This window comes from Mirounga leonina, unplaced genomic scaffold, assembly GCF_011800145.1.
Source record: "Mirounga leonina isolate KUSES-001 unplaced genomic scaffold, KU_Mleo_1.0 Mir_201, whole genome shotgun sequence".
NCBI classification, from domain to species: domain Eukaryota; kingdom Metazoa; phylum Chordata; class Mammalia; order Carnivora; family Phocidae; genus Mirounga; species Mirounga leonina.
The window spans coordinates 7042789-7066639 of NW_023270504.1; the positions used below are offsets into that span (position 1 = coordinate 7042789).

General features: G+C 39.9%; 1 protein-coding gene across 9 annotated transcripts in view; it reads right to left on the bottom strand.

Annotated features, from left to right (window-relative positions):
• PPFIBP1 (PPFIA binding protein 1) overlaps positions 1-23851 on the bottom strand; it is a 177747-nt gene that overhangs the window by 100042 nt on the left and 53854 nt on the right. For 8 of the 9 annotated variants that reach the window (XM_035028006.1, XM_035028005.1, XM_035028003.1 and 5 more), the window contains one exon: positions 13561-13655. The gene's annotated coding sequence lies outside the window, so the exon portion shown is untranslated. Of the gene's footprint in view, positions 1-9420; positions 9559-13560; positions 13656-23851 lie in introns of those variants that run through there. The other variant, XM_035027999.1, reaches the window with a different exon arrangement.

Below are 23851 nucleotides of genomic sequence, written 5' to 3' on the forward strand. Positions count from 1 at the left end.
GTCCAAACAATGTCTTTTATAAGCCTTTACAACAAATATTCTATGTAAAGAATTAGAATTTGAAATATTCTTTAGGGTTATCATGCTACATCTCAGAAAGCAAGTCGAAGTGCTTAAAAATAGGAAATATTTCAATACCTCCTCATTCATTATTGTGTCAAATATGCTATGAGGCTATTAGCTACATGCTAAACTATGACCAGGTTCTCCACTTTTTGTCACATACATGGGGCTGGGGTTGGAGGAGGCCCACTATACATCAAAAGGACCGAGAGCAAAATGGAAGTGATCACTGAAAGATCCTACCTTTCCTATAACCTTAAGCATCGAATGATTGCACTTGCCAGACACAATACATTTTGGGATTCCCATTATCTCAATACCCAAAACTAAAACCATGCCTTCAAGTGAACTGCTCAACCTGAAACCCATAAAGCTCAGCTACTCGAACTAGCAAAGTATTACCTTAAATATTCATATTCTAGAATCTGTAACATCATAATGAGCCAGAATACAGTGAAAACTTATCAAGCAAACGTAGAGAGTATTCAGCTTTCTCCACACACAGAATCAGATAGACGAATATAAATTTTATAGCCCACCCCATGTCAATTTCTTACTCAGTAGGATCTCATGACAGAAAAAAATGTGTGCACCGTACCATCAAAATGAAGGCAAAATCATTTTCTTCAGACGTAACGTAATGTGAAAGTTCATGGCTCCCGAGGATACAGAGGTCTAGGTCTACCTGGTCACAAAAACAGTGTCCAAAATCCTCTTACCAAACAATGAAAGGAAAAATGAAACAAATTATAAATGAATTCCTAAGACTGCCTGGTAGGGTTTTTACCCCAAGAGTTAAGAACGGTTTTGTTTTGGCAGGAGGGATAGCTAACTGCATCAAAAATAAGTCTTTTCATTATGAGTTGCATATGGAAGAAGGTATACTGCATGCAGTATACCTCTAATTTCAAGATGGATGAGGAGGCCTTATTTTGCATCGCCTGGAGTCAACCTTTTCCCACTACCCCCTCACCCCCTCATCCCCCAACAAAGAGAACAACACTCTCCTTTCACAAAAGTGAAATAAGATCCTCATCAGATAACACCGAATCACTGAGCAAGCCAGTCATGAGTCAGGTGGGTACAAAAGCCTTAAGATGAATTCCCAAAAGGATTATAAACCTAGATCAAGAAATCCCCCTACTAAACAATTTGTTGACTATTCCACCTTTCAAAGGAATTCCATGGTTTTGATGCCCTTTGGATTTCAATCTACTATGCTTCCCAAAGAAATATTTCTGAGGCATTTTCAAATGGGAGGACACACATCAAATATCTATTCAGATTGTGGCTGCTTAATGAAAACTCATTATTACTGAATTCTCTTGGTCTAGAAGGAAATCAGAATGGCAATTTAACTTCATTTGTCCTCATCTGTATCAATAAAGATTGATTATTTTAAGTGCAAACCCCACAACTAAACAGATCTCCCTCTCCTCACAGAACTTTCCCGTGCACCCACTTAAAAAGGAAAACACCGGACAAGTTCAAGTTCATCGTTAATACAGGCTTGGAGAGTTGTTTTTATGTTTCCCTTTCATCACCTCCACTGCCCTCTGTCTCTGGGGCCTAGGTTTTACCCCAAACAGGCACAGGGATGAAAAGGAGAATTTTTCTCCAGTAAAGTGACCACAAATTAAGTTAGTACTCTATCACAACTACCACCATAACAACAGATGCACATAAGAATCAAAAAAGAATGCTAACCCACTTGCTGTGATGAGCACCGAGTGTTGTGTGGAAGCACTGAATCACTACATTGTACACCTGAAACTAATATTACCCTGTATGTTAACTAGAATTTAAATACAACTTTAAAAAAAATTAAATGCTAAAACCATTGGGTGAATGGGCTCTTAGAGAACAAGACATGCACATGGTCTCGGGGAACTACCCGGCAGACTATTTATTAGTTTTCAAGGGGATTAGGTACCTTTACAATGGAGAGAACTAGTGAACGCCAGCTTAATTAACCAAATGATTCAATTCAGTCGAACCAACATCATGCATGTACCTTCTGTTGTTAGCCCTGTGTGTTTACCCTGAATCTCATCATGAGGAATCCAACAGTCAGATGAATCCAGAATATAAGAAATTCTTCTAGACAACCACCTGAGACTTTTCAAACATGTTAACATCATGAAATACCAAATAAGAGAAAACGAAAAAGTCAAGGAGACCAGACAATTCACAAAGGAGACCAAAGAGACATGACGACCAATTGTTATTCATAATCCTTCAATAAATCGTTCATCAAATTCTCAAAACTATGATAAAAAAAATTTTTAATTGGTGGACAAATCTGAATATGAACTGTATCTTAGATCATTTTATTGTGCGTAATAAGAATATTATGGCTATGTAAAAGAATGTCCTTAGTTCTTAGGAAATTAAGAGTGAAGCATCACGGTATTGGTAACTTATTTCCAAATGGACCAGGAAAAAAATATAAAATAGAAAATGATAAACAAAGATGCGAAAATTTTAAGAAAAACTCCAGTAAGAAGGGAATCCAGAACTTTGCTATGAAAATAAAATACTGCATTTGCTATACTTGTGTGATAATAGTATCTTAAAGATGTACATATTTAAAGCATTAAAATCTTTAAACGAAACTTAGGTATTGATTTCTAAATGATACAGGCTAGGCAATTCTCTAATCTGGATTCATTCATTCATACTGGCACCTGCCTTTCGATCTACCACGGGCTGCAAGGAATTTTCAGTCTCATGGGTTAATAAATATTCACCCCACAAGTCCCTCTAACTGTAAGTTGATCCAGTTGAAAGCAGACTAGCATGTAGGCATTTTTCAAAAACTTTCAGATTTCAGAAGTTTCTTTAGCTTTTGTTGAAATTTAAAAGAATAATTTTTGCCCAATGGAGAGCTAGGCTCTCTTCTCGTTCAAGTTATCACAAAAGTCCCAAGGTCTGGATAGCTCATGTTTACCTTCAAAAAAGACCTTCTTGGACGTTTTCTGTTTTTCACAAATCAAGGAACAGCCTGTCACTTTATAGTACTAATTCTTGCAGACTGTTTTCGACATTTCCTTTTATTTTCAGCAGTGAGAGAGTGTTTGGCTTTTTCAAACCTAAGAAACAGCATAAGCATACAGTCACCATATAATGCACTGAATATACTGGGGAACTTGTGAGAGCAAAACAGGGTGCTTCTAGAGTCCTTATTAACATTTTTTGGTGTTTCCTCTTACAGGATTAAAGCTATAGAGTTTCCTTAAACAAATCAGATATATTCACATATATTAACACTTCGCAAATAATTCATAAAGTTCAGAGACTCCTTGAATCCTATTCTTCAATACCAGGTTCAAAACCCAAATTTCTCAAATAAAACTTTCTGGCTTCAAGTCCCAGGTCTACCTCTTATTTGCTATGGATGCTGGTAAGTTACTTAACCAATCTGGGCTTTCCATTTTATCTATAAAATATGATCCTGGTAGTACTAACCTCAAAGTGTTGTGGTGAGGGTTTAGAAAAAGTGCCTGGCACGCAGTATGTGCTTACAAATTTTAGCTGCTGCTAGCTGCTGTCACATATTTCCTTTTTAAAATCTTCCTGTTAAAAATCTGCCACAGCTCCTTATGCCTACAGAATTAAGTCCAAGCAAACTGTCATTAAATCTCTCTAAAATCAAATCCCAATGTACTTTTCCAGTCTTATTTTATAATGCTCCGCACTCGCCCCTCATACCCTGTACTTTTCTGCCTGAGTGCTTTGCTTATACTGTCCCCTCTCTTTGCAAATGCCCTAACCATGTTAGTCTGCCCTGCTACCTACCGACTCCTAAATGCACCCTTTCAAGGCTCATGTTAAATTCAAGCTCTTCTACAGGAGTGAGCAGGCTAGAAATAATCTCACCTTCCTTTGTGCTACCATAGCTCTCCCTGTAATATGTGTACGTTTTATCCTGTTTTACAGAAATGTGCTGCCCTGTCTTTCTCTCCCGCTAGACAAAAGCAACTGTGTTCTGCTTATCTTATCTTTTCATGCTCCAAAGCCCCTGGCCCAGTTTCTTGGACATGGTAGCTCCATGAAATGGTGAAATGAATGGTTATCTGCAGGAAATAATTGAAACAGATAATATCTGAAATTGCATGCCATTTCCTCTCACATAAAATTTAACTAGCTTCTACTTTAATTAAGTCTAGTCCCTGGATATTTATATTGGGGGCCAGGGAGCGTGGTATAGTGTAGATGTTTCCCGAGTGGAAAAGGTCAGTTTTGTACAACAGACAAAGCTAGTGAACGGTCACATCTTTCTATTTGTCTGAGTAGATACTGACACTCTACCGTCCCTTTTTTTCAAAAAGATTTTTTTTGAAGTCTTCATATTTCCAAACCCTCCAGATAATGTTTAGATTCATTCACCCATTCAAATACACTTACTGAACATAACGTGCTAGAGGCTGCGCACCAAGATGGTTAGATAGACCCCTCCCTTGAAGGATTCATACTTGTCGGAGGGATGGGCATCTTGCCAGCAAAGGGGAAGATCTGGGAGAAGGAGCAGACAACACTGGCAAAGGGAACAGCCTATGCAAAAGCGAAAGTCTTAAAGGCATGCGTGGCAAACCGTGCAAAGTGCAGTTTCGCTTAAGCACAGGGTGGTAAGGGACAGAAATCGGAAGCGTGCTGGGATGGAAGCCAGATCATGAAGGAGTTCTAAATTGTATCTTCTGGGGAGAATGGGATTTTGAAGCAAGCTATTGAGATGATTAAATCCATGTTCTAGAAAGGTTTCTAATCACAGCAGTGTGGCAATGGGCCTGAAGAGGAGAGAAGCTGGCAGTAGGAATAAGAGCAAAAAAGAAAAGAAAAAACGGCCAGCCAGGCTGCATGGTGAGATGGAAAAAGGACTAAAATGCGGTTTTAGCCCTTAAGTAGTTTTCTCAGTATGGTTGGCGGTCCTGCTCTTCCTCTCTCAGGCCAGCTGCAACACCCTCCGTGCTACATCAGCTCTTAGACACTACTTTCTCTGATAATTAGTAAGCATTTACATGAGTTAATTTAATAAACACAGGAGACAGGACATTATCTAAGCTGAAAAGATGCATCAGACTCTTCAGGTGCCCCGAAGTAGACTATCAGGCATTACCAAGCAGACTTCTCCTTGCTCTTTCATTCATCTGTTCATTTTAGTAGCCATTCCCTCACTGGGGTTCCACCATGTGCCTGCCATTATCATCTTCCAGGCCAAGGACATGGGGATACACAAGACATTGTTCCTTTCCTCTAGGTGTTCAAAGCCTGGCAGAAGTGTTGTCATTTGCTCAACAACAGGAATGACCAACTGGGCAAGCTGTCCGTAACGGTCTTCATCTTACACGAGGCTGTTTAAAAATGTGTTCTGGGTAATGGTCACAATACCAACTTGTAACTCAATTTTTTACCTTAAATGATTAGTCTGGTACATGAACTACAGAGCTGGACTGAAAAGGGTTCCTGCTGCAATAATTGGGATTACTTTGCTTATGTTACATAATAGGTATTTGTGGATGTGCCTACTCGCCAAAATTCATTTGTAACCCCAAAATCAATATGAGCAGTGTTTTCAATGGACATTCATGGACATGCACAGAGCAGCAAAACATTTGAGTGGCCTGCGAGCATGGTCCCAGCTGAGGTGGAACAAGGCAATGCTCTGCCTTGTTTCAGATCAGCATTCATACTATAAACACGTGTTTCATACTATACTATAAACACGTTAGATAAGCTCTGTTCAGGCATGGGTTACAGCGCTCTTGATTGTGAGTTCAATGTTAATGAATCAACAATATTAAATAAGGTGCCTTAAAACAGAAACAAGGCTATGGAGGGCGCCTTGGTGGCTCAGTCAGTTAAGCGTCTGCCTTCAGCTCAGGTCGTGATCCCAGGGTCCTGAGATCGAGTCCCACATCGGGCTCCCTGCTCAGTGGGGAGTCTGCTTCTCCCTCTACTCCTCCCCCCTGCTCATCATCTCTCTCTCTCTCTCTCTCAAATAAGTAAAATCTTTAAAACAACAAGAAAAAAGAAACAAGGCTATGTATTGATCAACTGAGAAAATGTGACAGAGGCTCACAGGAACCTAAACTTATACATGGTTTAAGTTGATTAAACCATGGTTTAACCAATGGTTCAGTATTCACTAACTCAGTATTTGCGGTGAGTTTATAGAACGTTGTAACTACTACAAATAACAAGAATCGACTGTATTCTATCAAGTAAAGAGTACAACCAACCAACCACACATAACACATCAATTTTTTTCAGCGCCACCTTCTGAGGATTCAGGAGGGCCACAAAGGGAGGAAAAGGAAACCACATTCTGAATCCTACAACACTCCAGTAGAATTAGTGGGTATTTTCTGTCCCTCTAGAATCACTCGGACACAGACTCCCAGAGAAGTGCCTGCTGCTCTGGCTAACAAGGGGAGGCCAGAGAAAGGGCCAACAGGCTAGGGGGTGCTGTGGGTGGGTCAATGTAAATAGGTGTTTGGGGTGTCACTATTTTCTGTTGGGAGAAATCTTACATTTGAAGGTCTGCTACTCCTTGAAGGCCATTTATTTCCTGCTTGACGCTTGTTTTTTCACTATCCCAACAACACAAGAGGCTCCATCTGGGTGCAAGGCTCAGAAAGGGGTGTTGTACACCAGACCTCACTCAGGACCCATTTCCACTATGAAGAACCAAAAAGCCCCCTTCTGTACGCAAATAATCCATTTTTTAATTTTAAAAATTTACAAATTGCAAGACACTATAAATCCCACAAATCATCCAAAACTTCTGCAAACGCCCCAGGATTCACGTTTCCCTTTGTAAAAGCTAATCCCCTCGAGCAGGAAACAACTTCCGGACACCGTTGTATTGGAAGCTAACAACCCGGCTCCAGAAATTCCAGGCATTAGAACCAGAAGCATTCATGGAAAGTTCCATCCTGTGTCTCCCTCTCTCCCAAGATTGACATCGTGTTTATTTGTTAAACAAAACAGTCATCCAAGTTCAGACCTATTGAAAAGCTTCCAAGCAAGATGAGAGGCCAAGGCAAGGAGGAGGAACAGCTAATCAGAAATCAAGGGCAGGAAAAGCTGGACCCAAAATAAATATAGTACAAAATGCCCAGAATAGTCCAGAAAGACAGCTGATGACCTTTTCTTCTAAAATCTCTTAATATCACAGTATCAAATAGTCTATGTATCTAAAACCAAGCACAGAAATACTACCACAAATGTAAGGAATAAAGTAAAAACAAACATAAAAATAGGAAAAGCTGATGGTACAGTGACAATTTGTGTTTTGAAATACAAACTAAAACACAGAAGACAAATATAATTAATGCATGGTATTGACAAATCAGTCATTGGCGAGGGATTATACCTCAGTTCAAGGTAATGGTCGTAGGAAGTTGTCGCTATTTCGAGCTCTGAAAGCTACCATAATCTCAAGAGATAGCATGTTTTACTTTTTGCCTAAAGACTAATGGGTCCTGCTACAATGGCTGTAAATTACCACACCCCTAATTTAAGTCTCTTCTTGACTGACCAAGCTCAGGGCTGTGCCTTGTCAAGCACAGGGCAGCATCTTGGTATTCAAGGAACACAGAACACACCCTGGGGACACAGCCTCACTTCATTGATCATGATGCACAAAGCCTTGAGCTACTGCTAAATTAGATTTAAGAACTACTGAAATCCCTTCTCCCACGTCCTTGCTCCCTAAACCATGGAGAGCCTTGGCTGATTGAAATTCTGGGGCCAGAACCATGCTTTTCAAAAAATGCCATAATATTAACCCACAGATCCACTACATGAGAGTCGAAGTTCCCTCGGACCCTCTTCCTTCTTAAAAAACTGCTGAGGCTAGGGTGCCTGGGTGGCTCAGTCGGTTAAGCGACTGCCTTCGGCTCAGGTCATGATCCCGGAGTCCCGGGATCGAGATCGGGCTCCCTGCTCGGCGGGGAGTCTGCTTCTCCCTCTGACCCTCCCCCCTCTCATGTGCTCTCTCTCTCTCATTCTCTCTGTCTCAAATAAATAAATAAAATCTTAAAAAAAAAAAAAAAAACTGCTGAGGCTATATGCCTAAGTACTATCAGAAGTGCTAAGTGCTTCTAATTACATACATACATGCATAGGACTTGAAAGAAAAACACACCTGTCCCGCATGTGCGCACACACACCCTCCACGTATTTTGATTATTTGCTAAATGTGTAAACATTTCCTTTTTCTTTGTCTACAGTTGCACCCTTGCATATCTGTATCAAGGAGAAAAAAAATCAAAGTCACTAACTGCCAATTTCCTCAGGGGTGGGGAGAAAACAAAGCAACTGAGAATAAAAAGACTGCTGTGGCTTTGGCCCAGTGGAGCAAAGAGCTTCAAGTCGCCCTCAAACTCCATCCACACCCTCACACACAAAGGAAGCATCTGCTTAAAGGCAGAGTTCTACACTTGATCTTAGCCAAAAGGCAGAATTCTAAAGGCCCAACCACACCTCCCTTTGATTGTAAAGGAGATCCTAGATACTTGGTGGAAGAGGGAGAGATGACTAGAGGGGGTGGGGGAAATGGAAATAAAAAATCTTTTGTAAGTCTCATAATGGAAATTCATTTACGTGATTGCCTCAAGTTATAATGAACCAATAAAGCTCAAGACAGAACACATATGTGACACGATTCCAAGTAAGATCACCAACCCCCAGCAGCACTTTGAGAATGTGTAGTAGGAATTTACCTAGAATAGGGAATGTTTGGTCCACAAAAGGCAGTCGGGAGACAGAAAACTTTGACCCCCGTATGATAATTAAAGTGAAAAAGATTACCAGGGTATGGACAAAGACGGCCCAGAGGAACAGAGCTATGGGGGCTGCTTTTCTTTGGGACACCAAATGCTTGCTCAAAACCCACTACATGAGGGCGCCTGGGTGGCTCAGTCAGTTAAGCGTCTGCCTTCGGCTCGGGTCATGATCCCACTGTCCTGAGATAGAGTCCCGCATCGGGCTCCTTGCTCAGTGGGCAGCCTGCTTCTCCCTCTGCCTCTATCCCTCCCCCTGCTTGTGCTCTCACTCGATCTCTTTCTCTCTCTCAGATAAATAAATAAAATCTAATACAAAACAAAACAAAATCCAAAAAACCCCACTACATGATGAGGTGGAGTGATGACATAAGCAGGCCTGAGTAATGACCCGGACAGTCCCATAGCCTTCCTCAGCCTGAAGAAGGGAAGGCAGCAACAAAGCCAGACCAGAGGCCCCACCTTATTCTTGTGTCCACTCAGCCTCCAAAGCGGTAGAATTAGACAGCTTTCGCCACCACCACCCGAGATCTCGAGAACCATGAACACAATGGAGAGACAAGGGTGTTACCTGCGCTCTGAGGCAAATGCTATTTCTTCTGTTTATCAATTGCCAGAACATCTAAATGACTGGAAGTACAAACATCCCAAAGTTTTTAGTTTAGTCATTCCCTATATGTCCTCCTGCATCAGCTTCATGTAGATTCCCCTGGATATAAGAGGACTGAGGTCAGAACTTAAAAGTAATAATTAAGTAATAACACGATTTGCTATTTATTCTTATTTTATAAATCCAATGTCATTTCTATGACAATTACCAAATGTTTTTAAATTAACATTTGCTTTGATGTCTGGATCAACAAAACAAATCCAGTTTTGGGTGGGACACTCCCAACTGTGTCATGTGGGAAGTGAGAATTTAAACAGATAGCAGAGAAGGCCAAGTACAGCTTTCGTAATCCAGCTATGCCATTTATTTAAATACATTTATTTATGTAGCTTATATATAAATATACACACCCTTTAATGAACACAGCATGTGTATTAGAGCTCATTAAAGCAAATGTTGGTGTGAAAATAAATCTAAATACAATCATATAGCCTTAAGTCAGTCACAAGACTCCGGTCATTTAATTTTTTATTTGCTGTGGACACTAACTATTTTGTGAACTTAGGTCATATCTTGAAACCAGTCCTTTACCCACCCCACTTTCCTAAGTACCAAAATCTGAGGTCAAAGGAACTTCTGGTTTGGGATGAACCTGTGAAAGAATCTAGCACTTAGAAAAACACAAATACACCCAAAACTAGGTATTACATTTAGAGAATTCACAGAACCCCACTCTGCCTCAAAATGCCAATCTAAATTAGCTTCCTGATTTGATAGACAAAGAAACTGAGGCCCACGGTAAATGATAGAGCAGAAGTGCCATAGCTAGTTAGTAGAAAAGTCAGAACTAGAATTTCAGAATGTTCTCTTTGGTCAAGTCACTCTAAAAGTTTTCTTTTCAGAACACTAGATTATTCACTTGTTTGATCATAATCTCACCGAGGGCAAAACTGAGCTTAATCTACACCATGTGCCCCTACAGCTAGTTCAGAATCACTAACAGGTGAAAAGATTCACCAACCCCAACCAGTTAGGATGCGTCCCCTATACTGGGTGTGGTGGTGTGTAGTAAATCACCCACAGAGGACACCTGAGTGGCTCAGCCAGTTAAGTGTCTGCCTTCAGCTCAGGTCAGGATCCCAGAGTCCCAGGATAGAGCCCCGCATCGGGCTCCCTGCTCTGCAGGGAGTCTGCTTCTCCACTCTGCTCCTCTTCCCACTCGTTCTCTCAATCTCTCTCAAATAAAATAAATAAAATTAAAAAAAAAAAAAGTAAATCACCCACAGAGACTCCCACCAAAGCCCTCCAGTAACTTGTTTGCAAAATGCCTGGCAAGAATTGAGAGTCAATTTTTCTCAAACAAAATTATGATTTTCCTTTGTGCAAAATGACCCGACATCCCCATGACTCTCAGCTCCACCGGCCTCTTCTTGAACTAACTGAGTAAAGCAGCTCCAACAACCAAGGGTGTCTTCACTGACTCAGCCTGGCGAGGGACCTGCCAAGAACCCATGGACAAACGCTTCCTTTCATCTTCCCTCTGATTTCAGTTTAAAGCAGGGCAAGTAGGAAAATATTTATTAGTTTCACCATACTTAAAAAAGAAACTAGTCTTATACTTTAAAAGAAATTACCTGAAAACTCCTATAAATACAGAGTCAAACAGGCAACATCCATAATAAGATTCAGAAAAATAGTAGGAATAATGACTATTATTCTTAGTGCTACAGCAATGAACGGTCTCAGCAAACCTATCAGATCGGCACATTAATACCCCTGTTTTACAGGGGACAAGCTAATCCCGAGAGATCGTGGGAAAAGAAAGCAGTGGAGCTGTGACAACACAGAATGGCCACACAGCAAGGCCCCCAGGCCCACTTGTTTGAAAATACGTATTTTTCCCCCCAGTCTGGTAATTCTACTGATTAAGTCCATCTTGGCTCAAGATTCATACATTAGGGACTGGTTTTTCCAAGCTTCCTTAAAAGAAAATTAGACTTAAAAAGAAATTTGACAAAATCAGAGTAAATTTGTTCAGAAAATGCTTTGAGAGCTCCTTCTGAGATTCAGCCTGCCTGCCTGGATCAATATTTATTTCTTTATTCATCTCCGCAAACTCTCTAGGTCTCACGGCAGAGATTCTTCCCCCGGGTTGTCAGTTTTCCAAGCTCTTGATCTGGCTGACGAGATATCCTAATGATTTCTAGGGTAGCCCAGACGTCTATCTCTTCTGGATCTAGTTTCTCTTCGTCTCTGTAACCCCGTCCTGTATCCAACCAGAGCCCTTGCTCTGAGGGGAGCAAGCCTCCCACACCACACACAGCAGAGAAGGTTCCACCTGGCCACACCCTCAAGAGCAATCTGCGAAAACATCTTCATCTGTTCCTGACTAGCATGCTCAGACGGTCAGGCTGAGGCAAACAAATCACCTAGCTACCTAAAATCAACGTGTCTGCCTTCAAAGACATTTATTTCGTCCAACATCCCTCCCCAGATCTGCAGAATCTAAATTACTGAGTAGTCCCTGAACAAACAAAATACAATCATCACCAGAAGATAGGCACAAAAATATTCACTGAAGCGTTGTTATTCATCCAAACTGGATAACTACCAAAATGTCCAGCAACTGTAAAACAGATATATAACTGAATACTGAGACTGCAAGGAGAGTGGAAAAAAAATACTATAAATATTGTAGATAAATTTCACAAATATAATAAGAAAAATCAGCCAGACACAAAAGTATAGTATATGATTCCATTCACATGAATTTTTTAAACAGGCAAAACTAATCAATCGGTTATTCCCAGGGGCATTAGAGGAGGCAGGTTCTGGGGTGCTGGCAATTTTCCATTAATCTGGGTGCTGTTACAAAGGTGTGTCCACTTTGTGACAATTATTCCATCAAGCCATCCACTTATGATTTGTGCACTTTCCGTGCTCGCTTCGGCAGCACATATACTAAAAATAAGATTTGTGCACTTTCCTCCATTTTTCCATAAAAAGCTGACTGAAAGAGACCTCAGGGAACTTCTGGTCTGCTCTCCTCAGCTGGCATAAATAAAAGTAATTGTTTCCCACGTACGTTAAATTATCTCAAGGACACACAGGAAATCCGTGGAAGGGCTGGGACTGGACATTGTATCTCTTAACTCCCCCCCCATCCAAGCACCAAAGCTACCTCTCAAATGTGGGAGGATGTTTCTCTAATTTCCTTCCTTGTTGTGACTACGGCCAAGGTTTAGAAGGATTAGGATCATATTCCTATTAAGAATACAACCCAGAAGGTTCCAGTCTCCTACCAAAAGCAGGGCCAGAAAGAGCACTTTAAACACCATTTAGGATATGGCCAATGAGAAAAAGTTGGCGCCGTGGTCACACTCTAGGTTTTGCCACTTACCAGTTGTGTGACCGTCAGCATACTCCCTACCTTTCTCTGAACCTCAGGATCCTCAAGTAGATCCCTGAAATCTTAACTCCTACCTTGCATGGTTGCCATGACAATAATACAAGGTGTCAGAGCCGTGCCTGGCACATTGCAGACATTCAGAAAAAAGTATTTGTTGACTAAATACTTGAAGGAGTCAAGTACTTGTCACTTAGCAGATGCTCAATAAATAGTTCAGTGCTATTATTATTACTGAACAAGAGTAGCAAGGAGGAAGGGAGTAAATAAGCTTATGTGAAAACATCTCATTTTTCTAAGCCTCTAGGGTCATTAACAAGTTGACCCAATTCTCATTGACTTCGATGTGGCACTGAAATGGTCTGAGGGACAAATAAAGGATTTGAGAAGAGGGTGGTGCTTTTCATGTGCTACCTGGTCTGTGTTTTTCTTCTCGATGCCAAATAGATTTGCTCCACTGACTGCCACAACACGTCTAAATTCTACAGTCACTTATGTTAGTCATAGTACTTCAAGAATTAAAAAACTTTTCAAGAGGGGGGTGGGTCATCAATTCTCATAGACTTAATGAGTTGACCGACATAGTCAAGGAACTTTACTACTGGGGAAAAATTTACACACTGAATATACAGAAAGGTAACTGCAGGCTTTAAAGATATCAGAAATAAACCATGGAGAAGAGAGAGTTTACTCACATTTTAAAAAGCAAGTCTAATACTGATTTTTTTTCTTCAGCTCTTCAAAACTTCCACGTACTTATTAGCCAACTGGTCCATAAAATTCTTTTATACTGAAAAGAAACAAATATAAAAAAGATTAATTAAAACTAATTTCAAATTAGAGCACACCAGGAAAAAAAATAAAGCCTATAGGTGATAAATTATTCTATAAGCAACAAAGAGCATCAAACTAGGTAACATGTGTAATTAAAAACAAGAAAATGGGGCGCCTGGGTGGCTCAGTTGGTTAAGCGACTGCCTTCGGCTCAGGTCATGATCCTGGAGTCCCTGGATGGAGTCCCGCATCGGGCTCCCTGCTCGGCAGGGAGTCTGCTTCTCCCTCTGACCCTCCCCCCTCTCATGTGCTTGCTCTCTCTCATTCTCTCTCTCTCAAATAAATAAAATCTTTAAATAAAAATAAAAACAAGAAAATGTGGGGCGCCTGGGTGGCTCAGTCGGTTAAGTGTCTGCCTTCGGCTCAGGTCATGATCCTGGGGTTCTGGGATTGAGCCCCATGACCGACTCCCTGCTCAGCTGGGAGGGGTCTGCTTCTTCCTCTCCCTCTGCCTGCCGCTCCCCCTGCTTGTGCTCTCTCTCTCTCCCTCTTCTCTCTCAAATGAATAAAATCTTTAAAAATTAAAAAGAAATTAAAAAATTAAAAAAAGAAAAAATGTGTTAAGGACTAACAGATTTAACTAACTTTCTTCTAATTATCCTTCTTTCCTTCTTCCCCCTTCTTCTCCTCCCCTCTCCCCCCAGCACTCCCTTCTTCTATTTCTTCCTTAGTTCCCAGTTGCTGGACAACTTCAAATATTCTTTGAAGCCTGAGTTTCAGGAGAAAACCACCATCATTCTTTTTTCTAGCACAAAGTACCTGCCCCTTGTTAGGCACTCTATGAATGTTTGTTGAGTAAGTAAACAAACCACAGTTTTACAATATTTAGTTATTAAGGTTAAAAAAAAAAAAAGGAAATCAATTAACCAAAAAAAGGGGAAATCAACCAATAAAAAAATCAATATGCAGACAATATGGTAGAAATATATACACGCCATGTTCTAGACTTACAACTAGACTTGATTGATTTCCTTACCTCTTGTAAATAACATATACTCAGGAAAAAAAAAAATCCCAGTACTATATGTATGGGCATGTATATCCTCCGCATTACGGTAATAAAATATATTTTGGTAGAAAGGAATATTTAGGAATAGAAGTTCCTTTTGAGGTGCTCACTATTCAAATACCTCATAACTACCTCCATCTAAATAAGAAAGCAAAGTACCTTCAAGTTAAATACTAGAGATGCTACCTCACATGGGTTTATCAAATGTGTATATAGTCAGAGCCAGTCCCAGACAAAATTATGAAGTAGCAGTGTGGCTCCTTCTTTCTCTATCTACCCTTTTGAGGAGTCAGTGACCCCTGATGTTTAATTAAGTAGGGAAGCAACAGGATCGGCGCTAAGGTTCAAATGGCTTAATGGATATCTTTCCCAAGGACATCTTCCTTTGAAAAAGAGCTTCAAAAGCAGCAGGTGCTTAACACAGAAATAAAATGCATTACTGGCCATGGAATTTCAGGCATGAATGGGCGATAGAGGCTGTCTTAAATCTCTCAACTCAGGTAAGCATCTCTCCATCTGGTTGCCCCTAAAGCTGGCTTCATATATAACCCATACAGACACACCAATCCGGGTGCACTGTAAGCAATAATGGTATACATAGGCCAGCCCAATTTTAAGACTAGTTATGCTCCAAAAATAATGAGTTCTGTTCATCAACAGTTTTCCAAGTGAGTGTGCAGGAACCCTACTCCATACGTGCTTCTGAGAACGGAGGCAGGAGGAGTGATGTGGGACGCCCAGCACAGCAATTTCACTCTTGTCTTAGACTTAGATCCTAGATTTGGTTGGAGAAATGGTTTCCTTGAGCGCTCATAAAAGGGCTGAAATTAACGATTACATTAACAGCACAGAAAACTCCAATAAGTGTGTAACATAACTGATCTAGAACAATAATCACAGCAAAATCCAACCACCATTTCTAGCAGGGCCTTTGTGGGGGAATGTGAGTTCTAGCCAGGGTCCCAGAGCACAGGTCAACCTGGGTCTGAGTAGACGGGAGCCTAGCCTGTGCCTTCATCTCTTGCCCTGGAGCAAAGAGCAGAAGGAAGGATGCCAACATTGCCAGGAGGAAGGGACCAACAGTGAGGGGACAAGACTAAGATGTGGAGAGCCTGAGGATATTCCAGAGGTGGGGAAACAGGGACCTCCACAGGGAGCAAGACACAGCATGTTTCTGTGAGTCAGTTACATCCCTGGGGCCCCTTTCCAATCCCCATCAGCCTCCTTGCTAGAAATTACATGTGCAAGGTTTAGATGTCACACAGGTCAGGGCCTATAGGATACAAATGAGGATGGAGAAAATCCGTGGAATGGTTTAAAGAGAAGAAAAAATATATACCTATATTCTATAAAACCCAATTCTAAACATAAAAAAGGTTAAAGACTTGTAAGAAAGTGTTGCCTGAACTTGCTCCAGAGGAATCCATTCAATTGAGAAACACTGAGTATTTTCAATCCCTCCCTTAGCACAGAGCTCTGATTATTTGGACCAACCAAGACTGAATACATAAAAACATTTATAAACATGAACCATTAGATTTTTTGAATTTCCATCATGAGCCTTGTTTAAGTAAGTCAAAGATGTCCTTTGTTATACAGTTTTGATCGAATGCAAGAGACTTTAGTCATTTCCTCAGAAACAGACGTAAGCTATAAATATGAACTAACCAACACAGCCACTCACAAGAGAAGTTCACTGACAAGTTTAATTTAAAAAGAACACTTTATTAAACTGAAAAGTAAGCCACAAAAAATCCAAACCCATGCAAACAACATTCCTAGCAGAAAAACCTGTTGTGTAATGACAAGGATAATTACAAATAGCCTGTTACTTGACTCACACATTTTTCCTACACAAAAATTAACTACAACAACAAAAAAGTCTGTATTTATGTTTGTTTTATTTTATTTTTATTTTATTTATTTATTTGACAGAAAGAGAGAGCCAGAGAGCACAAGCAGAGGAAACAGCAGAGGGAGCAGGAGAAGCAGACTCCCCACTGGGCAAGGAGCCCGATGTGGGACTCGATCCCAGGACCCTGAGATCATGACCTGAGCCAAAGGCAGACGCTTAACCGACTGACCCACCCAGGCGCCCCTATTTGTGTTCATTTAATAAAACAACCCTTAGCATCTTGCCCAAATCAGATTTCAAATTCTAAGAATAATCCTCCAAACCATTAAGTGACTGCTGGATATCCCTTTGAGATGGGAAAACATATTTACTATTATTGCTTATTCTCTAAATCCCTTTGATCTTCTAAAGCATGACCATCATAAGTGAGAATAACATGTTAGACATAATCATTTGGAGGTGAAAGTATTGTTTATTATAATAATACCTATTTCATACTTTAAAAACTAAATGGAATCCAGGGGCACCTGGGTGGCTCAGTCGGTTGGGTGTCTGGGTGTCTGCCTTCAGCTCAGGTCATGTTCCTGGGGTCCCGGGATCAAGCCCCACGTTCAGCTCTCTGCTCAGCAGGGAGTCTGTTTCTCCCTCACCCCCGCCCCTCCCCCCTGCTCATGCTCTGGGGCACTCGTGAGTGCACACGTGTTCTCGCTCTCTCTCAAATGAATTAAAAAAAAAATCTTAAAAAAAAAAAAAAACTAAATGGAATCCAAAGTCTCTATTCAGGTATGACTGAAGTATCTGAAGCAGAGGTCTGCAAAAAACAGCAACCTGTTTTTGTAAATAAAGTTTTATTGGAACACAGCCATACCTATTCATTTATATATTGTCTATAGCTGCTTCTAAAGGACATAATGAGAACTGAGTAGCTGCAGAAGAGACTCTAAGTCCTGCAAAGTATAAAATATTTATTAACTGATTTGTCCCTTTAAGAAAAAGTCTCCTGACCTCTGGTCTCCACATCAGTATAGCACAGCTGACCAGTTAAACACACTCACAGTTGACTAAATGTTGAAATAAACACTAATCCTGGTTTAGTCATCTTGTTGGATAACTTCCTAAGTCACTTAACCTGTAGCTGCTTTAATTTTCTCATTTATAATACAATAGATAATATTTATTGGGAACTTATGTACCAGGAACTATTCTAACAGTTCTACTTTTAATAAATGAATAATGCATTCATTTAATTCTGGCAAAAATGCAGTATGGAAAGTAAATAATTATCCTCCCCATATTACAGATGAAGAAACGGAGGCAGAGTAGTTAAATAATTGCCCAAGGTCACACTGCTATTAAGTGGAAAAATCAGGATCAGAACTCAGGAAATCTGGGTGCAGAGCTGGCATTATTAATCTCCGTGCTATCCTAATAATACTTTTAATTTTATAAAAGTTACAGATGATAAAAAGAAATCTCAAAAGGTTTGTAGGTTAGAAATGTTAAGTAGAGGTAGTAAAGTATACCTCTGCACAGTTTAAGACAAAGTACCTAAAATAAGAATATAAATGGACTTCCATAGACTTGCAAGGTTCTTCTGATTCTAAAATTAGAGCTTACCCTGGAGTATGAGGAACATAAAAGTCCACAATACTATTTTTTACCAAAGTAATCAAAGAACCAAACTAACTAACCAATGCTTATCTTTCCCCTTGGTAAGTTAAGGCCACTTCAGGACCCTCAGAAAGCCTTCAGGAAAAAGACTTATCAGGGACCCCAAATATTCCAAATTTGTTCCCATCTAGTCTTATCCTCTGCCTGGTTTCCATCTGGGAAAAGGCTGAGTGAGCATCCACATAAATTATGGAAAGACTTCTTCACAGCCTGGCAAGAATAACTCTATCCAAATACCAATCGCTGCATGGTTCAGGAAGACATCCCCTGCTGAATCATCCCCACCACTTCCTGAAGTTCTCCAGGATGTCTGGAGGAAATGTGTCACCTAAATGTGACCCAGTACTCTTTTGGACTGAAAGGCAGGTTTATACAACCCAAATAAAATAAGGGGAAAATATACTGCTAAGTTACTCATCACCAACTTCCCATTTAGATAGAGATGGTCTTAACCTTCTTTTCTGTCAAGCTAGTATTTCATTGGCTTGTAATGTCTGCAGAGTCAAGTCCAAATCCTTGACTTTGACATTTAACGCTTTCCTCATCTTATCCCTTAGCGACTTTTCCAATCTTACCTCCTTCTATTTTTGGTCTTTCATGTAACAAGGACAGTCTGTTTCTCCTTCACACATCACCTCTACTCCTGCTTCTGAACCACACTCATTCTTTACTCCATTTTCTCTTCTACTCCCAACACCACATCCAGTGTACAGGCCAAATTTCTGTGCTCAATACTTTGGGATATTATTTGTACTTCCTGTGAGGACTGGATCCTCACAATCCCTCAGGGGAAAGAGGTACACAAAAGACTAAATAAAGTTGTATAATTAAAGATGTGAAAGTGCTACAGGACGTAGATTACAGGATCTAAAAAGACGTTAGAGAGAGGCCATCACTGAGTTGGACCTTGAAGGAAGGGGGAAGCTGACAGAGTGTTGAGTTTATAAAGTTGGAGGGGTAACCATATGGGATAAAGGTTTACATCACACACTTCAGGGCCAGATAGGCCTGAGTCCAAAATCCTGGCTCCCTCAGACTATAAACAGAGCGTGTAGGAGTTACGATCAAGTAAGTTAGGTTGATGCCTAACCATGCTCAAAACCATATTTGTATCCAGTTCTCAGGTCTTGCTCAAATAATTAAACCTTTCGTGTTATGTCCCTACGGAGTCTTCCCCTTCTCTCATTGCCAACAAGATTTAGTGTTTCAACTTATTCATTCATTTGGGCATTTAAGCACATATTGATTACCACTGTTCAAATATTCCAGAAGTATGTTTTGCCTCCTCAATAAGACTTTGTTATGGAAGAATGGATTCTTTCAAACAGATCCTTGGCATTTTCAAATTTTAGGTTCAAGGTCCCTGACAAGTAGTGCTAGTTGAGCTGAGAAGCAATTTAAATTATAAGTGTGGGCTGTCTGGTGAGTTACGTGGGGCCCAGCCAACCACAAACATCGGTCTTCCAACACGGCTTCATGTTCTGCCTATCCAGTAACTCATATGAACAGATTTAAAACTTCTTTCTGGGATGGTCAGAAAAAAGCTCACGGCTAGGGCTAATGATAGAAGTAAAGATCAAGTTAAGCAGTACCAGACAGTGAAGGCTCTTAGCCAAAAAAACAGACATTAGAGAGTTGAAGAAATTACATGTTATAGTACATTTGCAAATCTGAGGTTGGACAAATGGCTTGGAATTCATCTCTTATGCTTTAAAAGGGTTCAGTGCACAGCATACAGTGTTCTCATAATACCAAGCACCATGAGGTAAATACTAGCTGAAAGGATAATCTTATAATCTCTGATGGCCCAAAGTCCTTGGTGAACCCATTTTCTAAGCCAAAATCAAATTCAGTGTAGTCAAATTTCCCTCAAGGTTCCAAAATCTTAGTATTTGCAATGTCTACTGACATATTACATCAAATAAAGCCCACATGGCTTTAAATTAACATGTTGCTTCACAATCATATTTGTAGTGTTTAGTAATGGCTTGTTTTTTTCTTTTTCTTTTTAACTTTAACATTTTCATGCACAGCTTTCTTTGCCAATGCTGGCAAATCATTTATTTCCCAGAGAAAGATTCTAATTCAAAGATTCTAAGCAATTTTGGGATTTAAAAGTTGTTATTCTTTCAAAGTTTTGACTGAATTAATTAAAATGATTAAGGCTTGCTGTAAAGTTTTATATAAAAATAAACATGCACAGTTGTGTGTGACATGAGACAGGAGGGTGGGGGGAGGGAATGAACATGGCGCAATTTCCTAACACACCAATCTCCTTTGTGGCAAATACTTCATGGGCTATCGTGAAAATTTTATAGAACAATGTATTCAAACTTTATATAACAAATATTATGAGCTACAATGTAAAATTTACCTAAGAATGTGTTGTAAACAGTTGATTTCAATTAAATTTTGGGCAAGAACTTTAGACATTCCCGTTATTTACACACTTCTTGGAGCACGGGCATAGTTTTGTAGAAATTGGAGATTGCTGACTACAGTCGTTTATGTTCTCGGAAGGAAAACTCTTCTATAATTGATCTGAAATATGTTCTATCCCTATTGAAAGTGTAGGAGAAACAATCACACCAGCCCTAAAATCTTGGCTTTCATACCCAAGAAATCTTGTAGAACCAAGTCCTTCCACCTATATCATTAGCTCATGTGTTACTGCAAATATCACTCAAAAAATATGAAGCCAAACCACTCTGATCCCACAAGCATTCTGAACTAATGTGAAATTTGTATAGTAATTGTTTGAATACAAACAATGACTTTAGTCCATTGGCATATAACACTTTATCATGGCAACTGAACTCTGTGAACCAACATACCCCACAGAGCTCATCACAGCTCTGGAAAGTGGGTTGGCTTATTATGAACTCTGTCATTGCTGACCCAGCAGAACAGCAAGGACTCTTTCCCTTAAACTGTCCCACATAGAATAAATTTATTTTCACTGTCACTAGGACCCTGATCTCTGCATCATGTGTGTTTTAGAAAGAAATACATGTGGGCTGACTGACTGACTTCCTAAGAATTATGCTGGTGAATTGTAAGAAATTATAAAAAAAAAAAAATTCCCTCTCTCCCTCTCTCCTCCTTGCCCCTCTTTCTTATTTTAACAGGGCCAAATGGGAAGATGCTTTCTTCAAGGGTAGAATGGCACTGGCAATGATCATCAAAAGCCCTAAAAATCTAATAGCTTTGACCCGGCATTCCACATTAATTAAGCTAAAGTAAATAATTGGACAAATAAGTAAAGGATATATATATATAACTTTCACAATGTTATTTATGAGACTAACAACCTAAATGTCTAACAATAGTGCCACTGAGGTCTATCCCTTAGACAGATTAAGCAGGCCAAGGTTGCCAAGGTGAGTACCAATGGTTAATAACACAGAAGGACATTCATGACCTATTAATTGATCCCTTTTGTAAATATATACATAAGGTAAAAAGTCTCTGGTTTTGAACACTTTCTTCTTCATCACTGAGCCGACAGCAGTCTATCAGTCCACATCTTTAATTAGACAGGGATGAAAGAAGAGGTATATACACATTTACCCCTCTCTCACTCCCAGGATCTGTGTCAGGGTCTCCTGCCCTCCTCTGAGATATGCGATTATACTCCAACATGCTCACAGTGGTATTCTCTGTATGGCAGAATTTCGGATGAATGTGGTTTTATATTCCTTTTTGCTTATCTGTATTTTATAATTTTACAATAAAGATTATTTTGCCAAAGGGAGCAGAGCATGAAGACTAAGAGTATAGAATATGGGACAGATAAGCCTGAGTTTTAATATTACAAGTCCATAAATTTTTGGCTATATGATCAAGTCATTTAACCTAAGTTTCCCATCCAACAAATGGGCAAAATAATATTATAGCCATCTTTTTATTAAAGAAGTTAACAGGGGTGCCTGGGTGGCTCAGTAGTTAAGCATCTGCCTTCGGCTCAGGTCATGATCCAAGGGTCCTGCGATCGAGCCCTGCATTGGGCTCCCTGCTCCTCGGGAAGCCTGCTTCTCCCTTTCCCACTCCCCCTGCTTGTGTTCTCTCTCTCGCTGTGTCTCTCTCTGTTAAATAAATAAATAAAATATTTAGATGAACCATGAGAGACTAGGGACTCTGAGAAACAAACTGAGGGTTCTAGAGGGGAGAAGGGTGAGGGTCTGGGTTAGCCTGGTGATGGGTATTAAGGAGGGCATGTATTGAATCGAGCACTGGGTGTTATATGCAAACAATGAATCATGGAACAGTACATCAAAAACTAATGATGTAATGTATGGTGATTAACATAACATAACATAATAAAATAAAATTAAATAAATAAATACAGTCTTTAAAAAAATAAAAAATAAAGAACAGAAACTCCATATTGGATAAGGGAAATGATTATTATGTACTATGTAAAACACAAACTTAAGTGTTTAAACTTTTTTTTTTTTTAAAGGATTTGAGAGTACACATGCATACCCACAGAGGGAGGGGCAGAGGGAGAGAGAAAGAAAATGTCAAGCAGACTCCCTGCTGAGCACAGAACCCCAAGCAGGGCTCAATCCCACAACCCCAACACCATGACCAGAGCAGAAATCAAGTATCAGACACTCAACCAACTGCCTCCACCCAGGTGCCCCAAAGTTTTTATACTTTTAAGAAAAACAAATCCAAACCCCAGTCTCACAGAAGAAAAAAACATAAAAACATGGGAAAAATTTTCTTTGCAATGGTAACAGAATGCATATTTAGCAGCCCTGAGTTACCACTTTACATATACCAAAACAAACAAAAGGCCACAACACAGTTTCAGTGTTGTAGTGAAATTGCTGGTCTTCCATTGTTAACAGCACTATATTTCATATGAATCTTTTAGTAAAGCATTTAGGCTTTATTAGAGTAAGAGTTAGTAATTCTTCCAATGAATTTATCTGCAGGAAATAATGTGCCTAAAGCCAAATAATATGCAAAAAGGTGTTCATGACAGAATCCTAAATAACAGTAACTAAATGGAAATATTTGAATATCTGCTGTTAGAGGAATGGTGAATGGTTTAATTCATCCTGGCATGTCAAAGCAACAAAATTAGGAAACCATCCAGACTGTCATACTGAAGACCATGGAGAAACAAAATAGTCTGATACATTTTCAAGTGAAAACAACAGAATTCAAAATATCTATACTCTATCCCTATATAAAATATATAGACCTACACATAGGAATAAAAGATGAGGAGAAACGTGTGGGGAATAAGGAGGAGAGGCTTCTAGACCGAGGAGCAGTGAGTTCAAAAGCAGAGTGATGCTTGGTGCCCAACATGGCGCCCTCAGCAGTTGGACCAGAAGATGTGGTTGGTCAGCCATGCCAACTATTTCCATTGCGTGGTAGATAATACCAGACTTCCTATTTCTAAAGAAGAAAGGAAGACCAAATTTTACTAGTATTTCATGAATGGATTGCCAATGACACCCTCTCTCAGTCCAGATGGCAGCTAGTCACACGAAAGAAGTCTCTGAAGGCAGCCTGGGAGCTCCATTGCCATGAGGCACCCTCCATTCCTTGTGTCCTTCCAATGACTGCAAAGTATTACAGTTTACATGTACCCACATAA